The sequence below is a fragment of the Tamandua tetradactyla genome, chromosome 3, assembly GCF_023851605.1.
Source record: "Tamandua tetradactyla isolate mTamTet1 chromosome 3, mTamTet1.pri, whole genome shotgun sequence".
Lineage (NCBI taxonomy): Eukaryota > Metazoa > Chordata > Mammalia > Pilosa > Myrmecophagidae > Tamandua > Tamandua tetradactyla.
The window spans coordinates 173,965,529-173,983,246 of NC_135329.1; the positions used below are offsets into that span (position 1 = coordinate 173,965,529).

The 17,718-nt window shown below is 41.0% G+C and overlaps 1 pseudogene; it reads left to right on the forward strand.

Moving 5' to 3' along the window:
- Positions 1-4,548: 4,548 nt before the first annotated feature.
- LOC143675842 (receptor-binding cancer antigen expressed on SiSo cells pseudogene) lies at positions 4,549-16,326 on the forward strand (annotated as a pseudogene).
- The last annotated feature ends 1,392 nt before the right edge of the window (positions 16,327-17,718 follow it).

Here is a 17,718-nt window from a genome sequence, read left to right on the forward strand (position 1 = left end):
AGAGGAAGAACTTAGCCAGTGTCACAGCTGTGGCATTACTTCAATCTAAGGCTGTATCTACACTGCCCCAATAGACCCAACTGGCCCTGCAGTCAGTTCGGACAACCAGTCAGCCAAGTCAAATAAACAGTCTATGAGCCCGGTTATTTGACCGAGTTGAATGGTTGTTTGACTCAACTGATGAGTTCAGTGCACAGCCGTCATCATGGGGCCCCCATGCTGCCTGCATTACTCAGTGATGGAATGAACATAAACCACAGTGGACGCAGGTAATTGCCCGCCCGTCTGCGGAATCACAGTGCCTAAATGGTCATGGAATAAACTTCCAAAACAGTAACTTCACTCCGTGCTCCCCATCCCTGCTGAGAGCGGTGATTGAGAGCTGCGGTTTGGAACATGAACTCTGGAAACAGTCAACCTGGGATCAAATCTCATCTCTGTCACTTACCATCTTTGTGAGCGCCAGTGAGTTATTTAACTACTCTCAGCATCCAATCTATAACTTGGACACATCATTACTTCTGTTTAAGAGTTGGGTTATTTGGAGGATTAATGAGTTTATATATACAAAGCATTTAGAAAATACTCAATAAATATTAGCCCTTGTTTTTGTTATCGTCCAACACAAAGAAACTTCAAATAGGAGCCTTGAAAACATGACTAGTGCATCAGATGTTTTAAAATATGAAATAGTACATCTCCTAGCAAAGACATCTTCATTTGCCATTAAACATATTATTTTATTTTTTCAGAGTTCCCAGAATACTCACAGCTTATATTTGGTAAAATATCACTAGAAAGGTTATCGGGAGTTACCTTATTGAAAATTATTTTCATACTAGCTCCAAAATGACCTGAGCTCTTCTTGTGCTAAGACATATATTATTTTATGGAGAAGAAAATGTAGGAAAAATAAATGTTGTGTATGGTAGGGGCCTGGGGCCACTGTGTCTCCTGGGGCAGGGCCAGCTTCATCCATTCCTGGCCTGAGCAATTGCAAGGGGCAGCATCCCCCACCTTGGTTTAATGTTCTGCTGTCATCATCTGGAAATTCTTAATCATTTTTTAACAATGGGCCCTACATTTTCATTTGCAATGGGCTCTGAAAATTTTATGACTAGTCCAGTAGCTAGGTCCAGTCCAGTAGCTAAGGTCCTAGAATAATGCACATTCCATACGTAGGAACATTTCTATAAGAAGTCATTCATAAAACGTGAACTCAGCTGGTTTACCTGTAGCAGAAAGTTAGATTTCCTGAGATTATTATCAAAGAAGAAACTGCCTCAGATGACTCAACTGCCTCCCAATAGAGATTCACAAGACAGCCACAGAGCTGACTTCCTACACAACACTGCATTATGAGCTTCTCATAGGTCAAGAGGAATTGAGGAGCAAGAGTGATCTGGAGTTATTACCCTCATCTGGGATATCACTGATGACAGTTCATATTTTAAAACATATTTTGAACAATCATAAGAGCCTAAAAAATATCCTGATAGCAAACACTGAAATAAACATTTGGATTCTTCAGTCATCTGCCCCACCCTTCTTTAGTTTGTGTCTTATTCATGAGGTCTATAACAGACGATGAAAACCACAGTTTAGTTGTTGATATTTACTGTGTGATTAGTCTAGGCGTGATAGTGAGGAAAACACGTAAGGCATTATTTTATTTGCAAGACAGAAGCGCATAATGTTTATTAATAAAGAGCCTGGTTTATATAGTTTTTATTATTATTGAGCATAAAATGGTTTATATTACAAGCAAGGGTGAAATTACTAACTAATTAGCCTGTGAAGATCATGTTTAGTGGAATATATAAATCTAGGGTGTTGCTGTTTTTGCAAACCTTAAGGGTCTTATTCATTAAACATGTACATATGCAGCCTTTATACTAAAACAGGGGATTGTAATAAACAATTCAAGGTCAAATGATTCGTTTTGTGTTTCCCAAAGTCCAAATTCTTTAGTGTTTTAAATTCCTTAACTCTTAAGGAAGTCAGTCTAAATACTAAGCTGCCTTAGAGTGTGAAAACCGAATTCAACTATGAATAATGGTTCATAGATGGTTCAAGTAGGAATTGATAAAAGCAAAATTGAAGGATTTAAGGGCTAAAGTTTCTTTTCTTTCCCTCCCTCTCTTTCTTTAGGTTACTCTATCTTAAGACCCACTTCACTATTCCAAAGGAACTTTGTTTCTATTAACTTAGAGGATTGCACAATCTTTGTAAACACACCATTCTCGAGTATTTCAGTTAAATTTTGTAATAGCACCATAAAATGTGTCAGGCATTGCAATAAACTATCAGTCACAGGAAGGCACAAATTGTATGGGAAAATTACTAGAAACCATGTCTTAGAAGGAAGAAAAAATCAAACTCTTCAAGATTTGGGGAAAATAATCCTAAATGTTTCCTTAAAATGTGTGTTTCTCATTTTAATAAAATAAAGACCGTGTGTTTTAAGTAAATCTCAGGGTTTGAAGCAGTTTGGCTACTTTAATCCTCTGACTTTCCCCACATTCTTGAAAGCTGGTTCCTGCCTCAAGGCCACTGGCAAGGAGATAAGCTTCCCTCTTTACCGTCCCCCAAATGACATTCAGCTCCGCTTTGGAGGGGCGAGTTGTCACAAATGCACACAAACGCACACGGACATTTTTTTTTTTAAACTCAGAAGAGGTTTTATGGGTTAAACCTAGTGATATTGGGCTCATGTATATTACTTAGTCGGTTAAAAATCGGCCTGAATCATATTGTGATTCTGGTCCTTTCATTCAAAATTCAAGTCACAACTCTTGGAAAACTCACTTCTGACCTGGGAAGCTAAAATGTGCTTATTTGGAGGAATGAAGAGATCTCACCTGAGGAGCTGGATTCCATGGATAGCAGCCAGTTGTTTCATTTGTCTTTTGCTTATTCTAGCCTCAGGGTGATGGCAAAAAGCAAAATCAAAACAAAACAGAGAGCCCAGTTTAGCTGCTATAATAATACAGGAGTGATTTTCAATTACTCTGCGACCATCCCAATAACCCCAAATGATTAAAATATTCTTCACAAAGAAGATAACGTCCCCTGTCATTCTGTTTTATGAAACTCGGACTCAATCTAGAGTCACCAACCCCTAAGATTTGTGTTCAGGAAATCTGTGTTTAGAAAGAACCTCAAATGCTTGCTCTGGAGGACCCCAGATTCTTGGATATGGGTGTTCGCTGGGAGCCGGGCTGGCCAGACTCACGCACATCATTTAAAGATGAACACTGCCCCCTGCTGGGGTGAGGTCACATTACATCCAAGAGAACATTGAGTGTGGCAAACAACCCTTGTATTAAGAGGAAATTTGTTTTGATTCATTCACCTTTCTTCAGTTGTTAGCCCATCAATTCAGAAGCATTATAACTGCAAAGCGTCCTTATTGCCTGGCAAGACACCATGGTTCATTTTGTCGTTATTACTCATTTTTATGAACTACCATCACTAGCAGAGAGAGATTCACTGAAATGAAATGACATGAGAGACAAAAGCAATCACTATTATGACTTGGGGGTGGGGAGCCTTTGAGACAGAGCAGGGCACAGAAAAGAGAAAACCTGCAAAGGTTTTCACAGTTTGTAGTTCAACTGTAGTCACAAAACTCAAAGCTGAAGAAAGAATGCAAGCAGAATTATAGCCATAAGAGAGCTCTCAAGGGCATCTGAATCACCTTAATTTCTACCCATTCCTTTTCCTCCTAAACTGAGCATCACAGAGCTGCCAGGAGTTGGAAGGGAAACTAAGGGCTGGGTGCCTGGCCCTAAGGTGGTATGAGAACCCTGAAAAGATGACCCCTTTAGTGTGCTCATATACCATGGTTTACCCCCACGCCCCTTTCTGCTTCCTGGGGAAACTGAGGCTAAAGTGAATTCCAAGAGCAATGCTGCAGGGGAGAAAGGCCCAGCAAATGAGTTCACTTGGAAACTAAGCACTGCCAGCTCTCCTTACAATCTCAAAGGCAACGCATTTTACTGAACCTCTTGAGACTCTCTTTTGGTCATTTGCTGGGGATTTGATGAAGCGTCCCTGGAAAGCAGCTTAGGTTGTCTTCAGAACTGCTGCAAAGGGAGTTGACAGTTTTGGGAGAACTAATACATAATAATTATTGATTTTAAAAATCCAAGTATGCACATGAGCAAACGCCCTTTTTCGTGTTGCTAGAAGACAGGACTAAGACCTACCTCCGCTGAATCATTCAACAATTGTCCCCGAGTGTCTACTGTGTGCCAGATTCCCACAGTGTTTAATAACCATTCATTTAGGTAGTCCTTCATTGTTCACAAGGTTATTTAATGACAGACTATCAACACACAAACTCCCTGAGACAGGAATTATTACTTCCCCTTCACAAGCTAGGAAATTTGGAATTGAAAAGATTCAAATACACAGGATGAGCACGAACCTGGAGACAATAGCTCTCTGGATTCTGTGTTCCTGGGTGAATCTCTCTTTCACCTTTACTCATTTCTTAGGTCTCCGGCTTTAGGGAAAAAAAATGTTACTACAAAGGCTTTGATTCCCACCATGGCCATCACACAGCTCCAATTCCTTAAAGTTTGTGCCTGCCTAGCAACAGTATTCTCATTCCTAAAGAGATTATTAACATGCAGATCTGGCAAAGGGTGGAAATTAAGTGGAGACCAAATAACTTGGCCAACCACAGTTGATTATTCATCAGTTTCTAAGCAGACAGATGTTGAAGGGTGGACATCCTGGGACAATAATATACCCACAAATGTAAAGATCAGTGAAAGGAATAGGATTGTGACAACCCAACAAAATGCTTTGGAATGACTGGAATCTGACTATTTTAAGGACATGCATCAACCATAAGAACGACTCAGAAAATATTATTAAGAGAAAACCATTACATTTTGGCATCCCAGATGATAGCACAGGTTTGTTTAGTAGATTAGCAACTGTACAAGGTATGCCTTCTGTGGTGGTTTGAAGCTGTATACACCCCCAAAAAACATGCTCATAAATGTAATCTATTCATATGTGGGTATTGAACCCATCGTTAAGTAGAACCTTCTGATGAGGTTAATTTCAGTTAAGGCATAGTCCACTTCATTCAGAATGGACTTTAATCCTATTACTGGAGTCCTTTATAAAAGAATGAAATTTAGACACACAGAGAGAAAGCCACAGGAAGCAAGAAGCTGAAACAGAACCTAAAGAGAAGGAAGAGACCAGGAGATGCCGCCATGCTCCGTGCAAGAGAGGAACCAAGGATCCCTGGCAGCCAGCCTCAGAATGCCACAGTCTTCAGGACAAAGCATGGCCTTGATGATGCCTTGATTTGGACATTTTCCAAACCTTGAAACTGTGAGCGAATAAATCCCCCATTGCCTAATCCAACCCATTTCGTGGTATTTACTTAAGCAGCTTGGAAAACTAAAATACCTTCTACTCGTCAATTTCCTGAATTAGATACCTGGCAAGAAAATGTCAATGCATGGGAAGCAGATATGGTCTGGCAAGCAGAAGAAGTTCTGAGGCAGCAGAAAATAGCAGAAAGAGAAAAGAAAGCAGCAGAACAACAAAGGAAAGCAATGGGAAAGGAAGCACAGTGACTAATGAGGAAGGAACAAAAAGTCGGCCTGAACTTTCATAACAAATGTTCTTCACACGTTATAGTGCCAGTAAGAGAAATCTGAGCCCCACAACCCAAGCAACATTTGTACGGATTGAAGAGTATTTTCAGAATACAAACTTGTTGTTTGATTTTGATGTGTTCAAAAAGTCATCCAGGACACCAAGATTCTCCCAAAGTACAATGAACTCTTAATGGTCGAGACTTAAAAAACCAAAGACTTATGAGACAAGATTTTTTTCAACATGCTCCAATTATAAAACAGTTGATTGCTGTAGAGATACAATTACAAATGGCATATAACAGCACCTCTTCAAACTAGTGTTTTTAGCTAAATTAATGGGTGGAAATAATTTTTTGGTAGAAAAGAACTCCACTGTTTATTATGCTTTTCTTCAATGTGCATAATGATAGAATAAATAATTGTAAATATTTATTCAAAGATTTAAATAATTTGTTTATGGCCATGCATTTAATAGGAAGTATAGAGCCATGCTCAATGCATGCTACCTTATACATTCCTGGAGTCGACATATAGCTCTGTTTTAGGAAGTCACTACATCAACCTATGAAAATATGGATAATAATGAGGTACACTGGGTAATCAATAATTCAACTAAAAAAAATTCACCCTGTGGGGATGTAGTTCAAAGGTAGAATTCTCTACAGCCATGCTGGTTCAATTCCTGGTCATATACTTCCCCAAAAAACAAACAAACAAGCAAAACAAACAAACAAAATTCAACAAATGGTGCTGCAATAATGGGAAACACATGGAAAAATAATGAAATGTGACACTGCCATACAGTATACAAAAAAAATCACCCCATTCATTGATGAATTTCCCTGTAGAAAGTAGCATTGGCCACCAAAAGCACAGCCATGCTTTATAAATAAGAACTAATTAAATATTTTACTTCGTAGATTAGCAAGCCCTTTGGATTACATGACATATTTTTATTGCCCAATTTCAGGCTTATTATATTTATAGAACAAATAATATATTTCTTTTAAAAACACCCTCAACTCGTAGACACTCTAATCTATCTCCACATTGTTTCCAGAATTATCTTTCTAACCCTAAATAAAATATGATCCTATATAACTTCTTTCTTCAAAATTCTTCATTGTTACATGGATCTGAATGTTAACAGGTGCTCAGCATAAAAGCATTCAAAGATTAAATTGGTTTTGAGAAAGCCTCATCCTCTTCTTGGCATAGTAAGAGCTCTGAAAAATTCTACAGGAAGAAAAAAATATTTATCACTATTGTACCAAACTTTTTCCAAACTTATTGAACTACCAAATGTTTTTAATTTATAGAACACCTATTAATATATCAAAGATTCTGAGAGGAAACGTAGGAGATATTGGCTTACATGATAACATCTAGCCTCTTTAATGTGGCACATAAGATCTTCATAAACCATTACTTGCCCACTGTCTCCAGCTTCATTTCCTGCCATTCTCTTCCATGCATTCTACAATAGACCCAGCTTTTTACCGTTTCCTGAACTCTCTTGTTCCCTTATGCCTATATGTCTTTAAATATGCCAGTCCTCTGCCTGGAACACGATTGCACCCCCTTATCTACCTGACTACCCCCTAACCCTTCTTTCAACCTCAAATCAATTACTTCCTTCTGTGAAAATTCCTCCTTTCCCCTAACTCCCCCAGACAAGTTTAGATGCTGCTCCCTCTAGGCTCCATTCCCTTGTGTGTTGCTCCTTCCACAACCACATACCATTGTGGTTTTTCCCCTGATTTTTTCCCCATTAGTTCTTTCAGGGACCCAAAGTAACCCTGCTCCCCAGCGCATAGCAAAATGCCTGGCACATTTGTGATGAATGTCTGGGGAATATGTTCTAAGAGTTCCTTCTTTAATTTTCTTCTTTTCAAAGTAGTATTACACAAAGTTATTTCATTTTCTCTTAAAGGTCTTGAAGATACTGATAATGATAATAATAGCTAGTTTTTTTGGGTGCTTACTATATGCCAGGCTGCACAATAAGCACTTTTCATGGAATGGATTTTTTTTTATCATAACAACCTTATAACGTGAATATACAATTTTCTCCATTTTCTAGTTAAGGAAATCAAGACACACAGAAATTAGGTAATTTTGCTCAAGGTCATACAACAAAGCTGGCATTTGTACCCAAAGATTCTCTTAGCTGTCCTATTATAATATGCTCATGCATCTATTTAAACATGAGAAAAGTTCACTATATAGAAGTAGAAAGACAAGATATGAATTTTCTTTCAATTCACCAAGGAGGGGGAAAGAATTATATTTAGATATTTATGTTGCAATGAAGGAGAATCACAGAGGAACTACAAACAAGTCTTGCAAAAATCCACCTGTCAAGTTCTTGGGAAAAATAAGAGAGCATCATAAAGAAGATTGGAAATGTTATTTATTCCATAAAAATGAAGCAGCCTTCAGAGGTTATCACAAGGGCCCGCTGGAGGCTAATCTCCAAGTAAACCTCCTGCTGTTCCGTCACCAAAGGCGGTGGGATTACCAGTGGCAGCTGCATTAATAGTAGTTGGGACTACAACCGTGTGACAACAATAACCACAACAATCACCCCAAAGCCAAAATGTATCCGTTCCTAGCCTGCAGTTGCCCCTTTAGATATAAGGAAACTGAGGCTCAGTGAGCCCCATGACTGCTCCCCGAGACCCAGTTAGTAATAAAGTAGAGCTCAAGTCCAGATCTGACCCCCAAGCCTGTGATCTTTCCAGTATGTCACAGAGCCCTCTCAAGAGACTCCAAGAAAGCTAAGCCATATTTAAAAGCCCACTAGAATTTTAGCTGCTTCTGTGAAATTATATATGCTCTTGGGTTTATTTTATTTTTTCTGTCTTTAATTTTACTCTAGTCATCCAAACCAGACTATAGATACATATCTCCTGAGACAGAATGTTGTGCCTTTGTCCATTCTTATTGAGTGTAGAGTGCATAGTCATTGAGCACTTGTTCATTAATGGATTAAACGAGACCCCAAAACAAACATGTAGGCCCAGTGGGTGGAACCCTGCAGTGACTTTCGGGTAGCTGGCAAAGTCAACATGTGAGAGGGCTCCAGGTGTTTTTCCAAGACCACATGCAGTGTAGAAACTAGGCGCGCCTCCTGACTGCCTCTAGCTGGCTGTGTGGCGTTAATTAAGTCTCAACTTCTCTGGGTCTCTGGAGCCTCATTAAAAAATTGAGTATATAGGTTTCTCTGAGGGTCCTTCTGGCTCTAAATTTCTAGAGTGATATTTTCACCATTGAAGAGAATGAAAATTCCCCTTCCCCCCAGGAATGTTGACATTCCTGGTAAATAATCTGCATTTTCAGTGATCTCCACGAGAATTTGAAAGCCTGAGTATCATGTCTCCAGGATATAGCTTGCCTTTAAAAATAAATGAACAAAGAAATAGCCTGGCTCTCTTCCTACTCAACATGCCTGTTGCCCAGCTTCAACCAGAAAGCCTTCTATGTTTCTTGCTGCATGACCAATGCCACAGTTCGATGGTAATACCAGTGCTTTACCACTGGAGCCAGAGATCACAGAACATGCCTGACATTTCCACCCCCTTAACACATGAGAAAATCCTTAGTTTATAATGACCAAGACTGTTAGGAAAACTGTTAGGCTAGGCCTCAGAAATGGCCCTCCATGCTTTGCCACTTTACTCTGAGGAGGGGCCATCTAACCCCCCAAACTCAACATTGTGATATAAAGTAATTTCCACTTTTCTTCAATGAATAAGTCAGGACTCATTGTTGTTAGTTTTCCAGAGGGTAAAGCAGAATTTCTGAATTCTCTTCATACTATCTTATTTCTTCATTTTATGACGCCAGCCATTTTTAGAAAGAAAAGGCTTGAGGAGCCCTAGAGTTACCTGATATATGGCCACAGGCCATTGCCTCAGAAAGTCACATTGCTGAGCCCTAGACAGCTGCCACAAATACAGGAAAAATGCCCAGCCTTCAAAGGACCTCCCGTTTCGTGACTTCTTGCATGGCTCTCAGCTAACAACATTCCAAAACATATCACTCAAGTCTTGCCACCCGGGGTACCAGCCTCCAGTGTATTGTACTACTCCGTGCAGAACTGGGGACCTGCCACCCTCCCTACATGGCCATCTGTGGCTTGGCCTGAAGGAGGAAGAAAAGAATGCAGGTTCATCTCTCCACAACTGTGCCTGGTGTTACCCACTGTGATGGTGCATTAATTTTATGTATCAACATGCTAGGTTATATGGAGGCCAGAAATTTGGTCAAGCACTACCCTGGATGCTGCTGTGAAGGAATTTAGTATCGGGCTTAGCATCTATAGTCAGTTGACTTTAAGTAAAAGGGATCACCCTCCATAATGTAGGTGGGCCTCAGCCACTCAGCTGAAGGCCTTAGAGCAAAAACTGAGGTTTCCAGAGGAAGAAGGGATTCTGCCTCAAGACTTCCACATCTTCTTGTCTGAGTTCCCAGACTGCCAGCCTGCCCTAAGGATTGTGGACACAAGACTGCAACATCAACTCTTAGAGGAATTTCCAGTTTATGACCCGCCCTACACATTTCAGACTTAATCAACTTCCCAAATCGCATAAGCCAAGTCTTTAAATATCTCTCTCTCCACATACATACACACACACACACCACACACACACACACACGTCCTCTTGGGTCTGTTTCTCTGGAGAACCTTGACTGATATGCCCATATTCATTCTTCCATTCATTATTTGACACATATAGTATTGAATGCCTACTATGTGCCAAGTACTGCTCCAGGAGTTGGGGATATAGCAAAGAACAAAATAAAAAATTCCTATCCTCATGGAGCTTAAATTCTATCATCAGCTTTCTTATTAAATAACTTCTGATTGAGAAGATTTGCATTATATTTGATCTTATTTTAACATTGTCCTTTATTTCCATAAGATGCCTTTTCCTTCTAGAGGACAGGTTTCTGGTTTTCACCATTGTCTTGATCTGCTTTCCCATTTCTTTAAGAAAATGAATAACAGTTACCATTAGTCCATTTTATAAAGAGGGACTTTAAAAGGACAACTGAATCCGTGCAAGGTTTGGCAACTGGATTTCTAAAATCTGGAGTACAGATTAGCCACCACAAAGCAAAGCACAAGTGCTTCATATTCTAGTTTTTACTTAAGCCCTGTATTGGCAGTAAAAATACAAACAAATTTCCCCATAACTTTTCCATGGGGATCCTTCTTGGCTGATTTCTTCTAACTCCACTACACTAGTTCAGACAAAATCAACCAAGGTCATGACAGTGAAATGCATATTGCACACTGATCAGACCTTGGATAGGAGTTCGGAGCATGAACTTAAAGCCAGAACCCTGAATTTACCCTGTAATTATTTTATTTTCGACTATAGCAAGTCTCAATCAAATTGCTATCCTGGGATCAAAGCACTGTTTTGTGAAAACATCTAAAAGCGAACTTATACTTATGTGTAAAATGCACATATTAAATGTAAATGATTCAGCAACATGGATCAAATTTTACATGGCATAAAAATATCTCTTCTTTAAGGTCAGCCAACCCAAAAATAACCTTTGCCATATTTTATAAATAGGTTTGAAGATAAAGTCTGATTTTTTTTCTCTACCAAAATCGGTAGACAATTGTCAATGTCCTAAGGTCTTATGTTAAATCAGAAGTCCTCTGGTCTTTGTATCTTGCATTCTTTCCTAATTCTGCTGACAGTTTTGTCGTACTGAAAGCTCACCTCCTCCAAAACATAAAAGTGACAACAGTGCTAGTGGGGCGGGAGAGGAGAAGATAGAATGGGGTTTAATTCCAAAAAACTTATCTTAGGTTGCCTAGATCTGGCCTTCTGTCTTGGAGGGACAAGTAAGAATCAGCTCTTGGACTGGTGGTCTTGGATCAAGAGGATCTTCAAGGCAAAGCATAATATCCATGTCATGGGTATCACTTGGCAGAGAAATCCAAGCCCTTGTCCTAGGAGCCCAGTGAGAGGTTCCTGAGAGGCACTGAAAACCACGGGCTTGGTTTTCAACAGTCACTGGTGTTTGGCCACCATCCATTAAAACAGTTTTGAAATTTGATTGTAAACTTTCTTCTCAGGTCTCTGCTCCTCTTGAAAACCATCAAGAAGCTTCAAACCCTCACCAATGAAATAATAGAAAAAACACATGGTGACAGCCTCCAGTGAACAAGATATCCTTCGCATTTATTTTTCTTTAGGAACTTGAATGAAAATGAACCCATCCCTGTCATTCCAATCAGAGATGAGAGAATTCCCTTGAGTTCTGCCAAAACAAGGTCCTTCTTAACTCCTCTTGCTTCCCTTACACCTCCCACTACCTTAAACTTCTTGGGGTCTGGGTTCAGGTTCAGAATGGCGTTCTGCATTTTGTCCCGTGTTGGTACAAGCAATATGCTACTTCAAATAAGGAAGTTTAGTTAAAAAAAAAAAAAAAGCCTCATAAAGCTCCTTGCACATCAAAAAACTCTTAGGAAGCAACAATTTGATGAATTAAGTGTAAATGAATCAGAAACATGTGGATTAAAATTCCCTCAGAATATGCACGAGTTTAAATATTCAGAGGGAAAGTACTTGGGAAAATGCATTCTGAATGTTCCTGAGCATGAACAGGTTTGAAAAAACTCTGGAACTTAGCCTGACAGATGTGAAGCGCTGCTGCGAGTCTCCACCCAGGTCAAAGGGCGTGATAAGCATCTGCACGTGAACTGCGTGCTTAGAGAGAGGCATGCACAGCTCTGACACTGGTGTAATGACTACAGTATATGGAGTGTGCCGTGAAGAGCGGCCACAAGGTCTGGGGCTTGTCTGTGTTCCCACACACAGAGGATTTGTTTGTGTTTGATTTTTCGTATGAGAGAAGAATATTGTAATGATTTCCACTACCACCACCCCTCCTCCCCTCCCAATCACTTTATTCCCATCGTCAAAACCCTCAGGGAGAATCTACTGCGTGTGACAAAGAAATATGTCTTTACTCTGCATTACAGACCTTGGATCACATCCAGGGCTCCCCTTTTTCCCGGAGGCCAGCTCTCATCCGTTTATGATTTGCATTTCATTGCCATACACTGAACCCAGTGAGAAGTTGTCTGAACCATCAGAATGGTGAGAACTAAAAGTAGCAAGCAAGCAGGCTCCATTTTCCAGCTCATTCTGCACAGAGTGTGCATTGCCAGAAATCTAAAGCCAAATTTGATTTAAAATTTTTACAAGAAAAGAACATCAAAACTAGTACGCTCAGTCTCTCTTCTCCCCTTTCCCAAGACCTTCTTGGCTTGGGAACCTCTACTTTATTCTTAATTTAGTTTTGGATTGCTAATTATTATCTTCTCTCTCTTTTTCCCCATGCTTATTTAATCTTGTTGCTTACTGTCACTATGTCCTGATTTTCTTCAGCTGTCTTTATCCATGATCCTTTGACTTGTGAAATGGAAACTTTAAAGGCAACCTTTAAAGTGTGAGCAGTAAGAATCTGAAAGAGGAGGAGGAAAGAGTTGGGTGGGGAAGAGTAGCACAATATTTGAAGAAAATTTAACCCAATTTAGAAGGTATCATCAAAATATGTAGATTACACTCTACATGGAGAAAGAACCCTGTCCTATACATTGCCATTCTTATAAGTGCAAATGTAAGAGTTACATGAAGGTTTTCTTTGTTTAATGAAGTCACCCTGTATCCAGATAGATTAGCTAAGGCTATAAAACCAGACTGCTAATGCAAAGACATATTTTTCTCCTAAACTGCACATTTATTTTTTTGTTAATTGCTACCAAAGTGTCTCTGTGGGAAAGTCCTACCAACACCTCAAAATAAAAAGTAAACTTCTTCCTCTCCTGTATTTCTGCCTTTTGTTAAGGGCATTGAAAGAAGTTGCCTCCTCCCATACCCCCAGACACAAAGAATGGTTATTTTCTAACTGCTTCTAAATAGTATTTTCTAAATGCATCTAAATAGTTCACACCTTAGCCCCCTCTGCTGAAATTTTTAAAATGTCTATTTTACAGCAGTTTTAAATTTATACAAAAATTGTACAGAAAGTACCAGAAATTCCCATCTACCACTCCCATCCCCCACAGTTTCCTCTGTTATTAACATATTGTATTATTGTGGTTCATTTACTACAATTGATGAAACAATACTAATACATTATTATGTACTAAATGCCAGAGTTTACTTTAGGGTTCACTTTTTGCGTCGTATAGTTCTACGAATTTTAATAAATGCTTAATGTCATATAATCATCATCACAGTATCATACAGAGAAGTTGCACTGTCCTAAAAATCCTCTGCTCTCTACCTAATCATCCTCTGATCTTTTTTTATTTTTATTTTTTGGTTATGGGTCAGGAATCGAATCTGAGTCTCATGCCATCTCCTGATCTTTTTACTGCCTCTATAGTTTTGCTTTTTTTCAGAATGTCATACAGTATGTAGTCATTCAGACTGGCTTCTTTCACTTAACAATGCGTATTTAAGGTTCCTCTGTGTCTTTTCATGGCTTCATAGCTCCTTTCTGCAATCATAGCAACAGATCTGAAATGCACCTCTGTGTAAGTCATTGCCCTGCTCAAACCCTTCGCGTATCCACTGCTGAGGAAGGTGGCTCTCAAGGGTCAAGTATGGAGGGAAGGGAATTTATTAGAATCTCCCCAGTGAGCTTTTTACAATTTGTACCATTTCCACAAGTTCTCTTCTTCCCTCTGGATTCTGACATGGTGTGGAAGTGTCAGAAGGGTTGGAAAATGCCTCGGTGATGCTGGGATAGTCTTTCCCTGCTTCCTGCTTACTTCTCCTTCCTCCAAAAACACACTCTCGTGTACAAGATGAAGCCCAAACACCCCAGGGCAGAGACCTTACAGAAACTACTGCCTGGCAGCCCTTCCTTGCCCACTGCAGTCACTCCAAGCTGTCGCCCATCCGTACCCTCTCCCACTACATCAGTGGTGCCCACTTTTTGCTCTGTCTGAGAGGGTCTTTCTTTCCTTGCGAATTCCAACTTTTTCTCTCAAGTCTCAACTCAAACTTCCCTCCTGAGTGGAAGAGGCTCCTGCATCACCTCGGGCACACCTGGCCCTGTTCACCATGACTCCGTATCTGTTATTTGCTTGTCTTTCCGCCAGCCAGGGACTTCCCTAAGGATGAGACCATTTCTGATAAGTCTTTTTTTCCCCATAGTAGATGCTCAACAGATTTGAATGAAATGATCCATTCATGTGTACATAAAAAAAAAGAAAATGAGAGATGGAAATCATGGAAGTCAGGTCTATATGTGCTGACTAAATTATTTTCCAAACAGTTTGTAATAATATTTGATTCCTTCACAATCAATGCAGTTTGGCCACGAAACTATCAGCAATCACCAGCCACAACCAAGCTAGTTATTTTGGCCATCATAACATGCAAATGTCATTTGTTGATCTAATCACATATAAAATAAGCTCTACCCCTAAAAACAAGTATATACCAATTATTATGAGTAAAAAATGCTAACACTTATTGATGACTTACTATGCATCAGGTGCTGTTGGAAGTGTTTAACGAGCGCGGAATCATTTGGTTGTCACGATAACTCCAGAAGGCACATGCTTTTATGGGGCCCACTTTACAGATTTACAGACAAGTGCTCACGGACACCCAGCAGGCAAGTAGCAGTGGGGCCTCTGACACAGGCCATGGTGGCATAGCCCAGGTTCTCAACCACTTCTCCATACAAACGGGACCTTGTGCGGTTTCCACTAGAAACAACAAAAGGTATATTCTGCAGTAGGGCCATAATTAAACTGTCAACAGCCCCCATTTTATATTCAGATCAAAAAGGCACCACAAATTCCAGTCTCTCCATGGCAGATTCTGTTACTTGCATTGGTCAATTTACTCATAATACATAAAACACCAAAAGTGGGGGGAGTAGGGAGGTTGCTTCCACTAGGCTGAACTCACTTTTGCCCTCTTTCCCCTCAAAACTGGTTCTGAGCTGGCCTTAATTTAGTTGTTATCTGGAGAGTAAGAAATATGGGTGCCCTGCATTGGGAAAGACACTGGGTGAAAGGGTCAAAGAAAAGTCAACCAGTGGAGAACACATAGGACCAAAGAGAACCTGAGAGACAGGGGAGGGGCCCAGGGGCTGCCACAGTATCTTCTGCATGGCCGACTCCTTCCACACATTCAAACTCTCCCCTCCAAATTCTGAACTTCTGACTAAAACTGACTTACCTGTTGATATTCTGTTTATCCAAGACAGGAAACCAGGCTTAAAGGAGCTGCAAAACATCATTTTAGCCAGGCCAACCTCTTTTATTTCCTTTTGTAATGCTATGCTCTATTAAAATGGCTGCTAACTAACAATGAAAACTAAAGCAATAATGGTTGCTCTCTTAAGAGACAGGAGGCTTTTGACTTCCCTGTCTTCGCCTCCCCACCCTTTTCCCCTTCCCTGAGACCCTCGGCTGACCCTTTCAGACATGGAGGGAAACTGTATAACCTTGCGGACCCGAGGCTGGATTCTGTTCCCAGCTCATCGTGGATGAGTCGCTCCCCCTCCCTTAGCCTTCATCTCTCCCTCTGCAAAATAGCCCTAATAATGTGGGCCACCTGCTCCCTCACAGGAGTGTGGCGAGAATGAACGATATCAGGTTAATTCTGTCAGCTCTCTGAAGAGCCCGGTGAATTAGGAATGAGAGACCCTGCGTGGACATGAAACGTGATTCCTGAATCAAAGGACTTTGGGGCTGTCCATATATCTTCAGAACCAGGGGGACGGACGCACCAGCTTTTCTATCCGTTATTTGAAACAGTGCCCAAAAGAGACGAGGACAAGACATGACTGAAGGATATGAGCAAGACAACCCTTCTGGTGACCGTCCATTCAACATCTGTCCGGGGCGGGGGCAGTGTTGGTGATTACGGCACCTCGGACCGCAGGGAGTCCATTATCATTAGAGTATCATTCGGTGCCGAATGCGCTGGAAGGACAGGGCAGGGCACAAGGTCTTCGGTAAATGCAGAGCACCCCCTCCTCACTGCACCCCACTCCAGGCCACCCTAAAGTGAGCCGAGGGGCTGCCTTTCTCTCCTCCTCTAACACCCCACCCCGGCCCCCGGTCCTCATTTGAGGGTTCACAAACTGTTCCTGCCAGTTTAAGCAAAAAATGTTCTGAGAGGTAACAGGCCCACGGTAATTAATTTTGCTCCTTGACTGGAAGGTGAAAAGCTTTTTATTATGTAAATTATAAATGTCCTGAAGGGAAACTTTATCTCTCTCTCTCACCAATGAACCCATCAAGCTGCCTGAATCAGGATTTTTTTTTTTTTTATGTTTATTAGTCTAGGGGGGCCCGTTAGGACGTTACATAGCTTCTAAGTGCTGACATTTATCTATTGCTTCCAAATAAACGAAGTGGCAGGGAGCCACGGGTGGATCACTAAATGTGGAGAGGATGGGGGGGGATGGGGCCGAGGAAGCCTGGCTGTCCACAGACAGGCCAAGAGCAAAGGGGAGCAGCCTCTGTGCCCCAGGGCCCTGTGGGGACCCACCATCCCCCACCCTGAGAGGTTTTCGTCTCTTCCTCCCTGTTGTTGTTTCTCCCCAACCCCTCCCCTGTTATTCCTCCTCACTTGGTTCTTTGTCAGTGTCCCCCCCAGTCCCCCCCCACCCCGCCTGGGCCCTGGCACAGCTAGTTCTCCCCAGAGCTGAGGTGCCCCCTCACACAGACCAGTTTTTCCAGGTGAGGGTCTCTACTTTGTTTGGGGTCCGTTCTTGTTTTCAAAAGATTTCTGGAACTTTTTCTTCTCACAGAAGACAGAGTTTATAGGCCAATGAGCGTATTGGCCATGAACATCCTCCACCCCAAATGGCGAGAGTACATTTTATAGTGATTTGGGCCTAAGGAGCCTTGAGAAAGGGCAAGTGCTGTTTTTGTTTCTGTTTTAGTTTTTCTTCTTATTTTTCATAGCAACATCTCTTGAGCTGTAGCTGGCATCTTCGAGCTGCAGCCTCACATCCGAGGCTGCAGAGGAGAGTAGGAAGCCAGGGAGGGCGAGAGGTGAGCATTTCCTAACCTGTC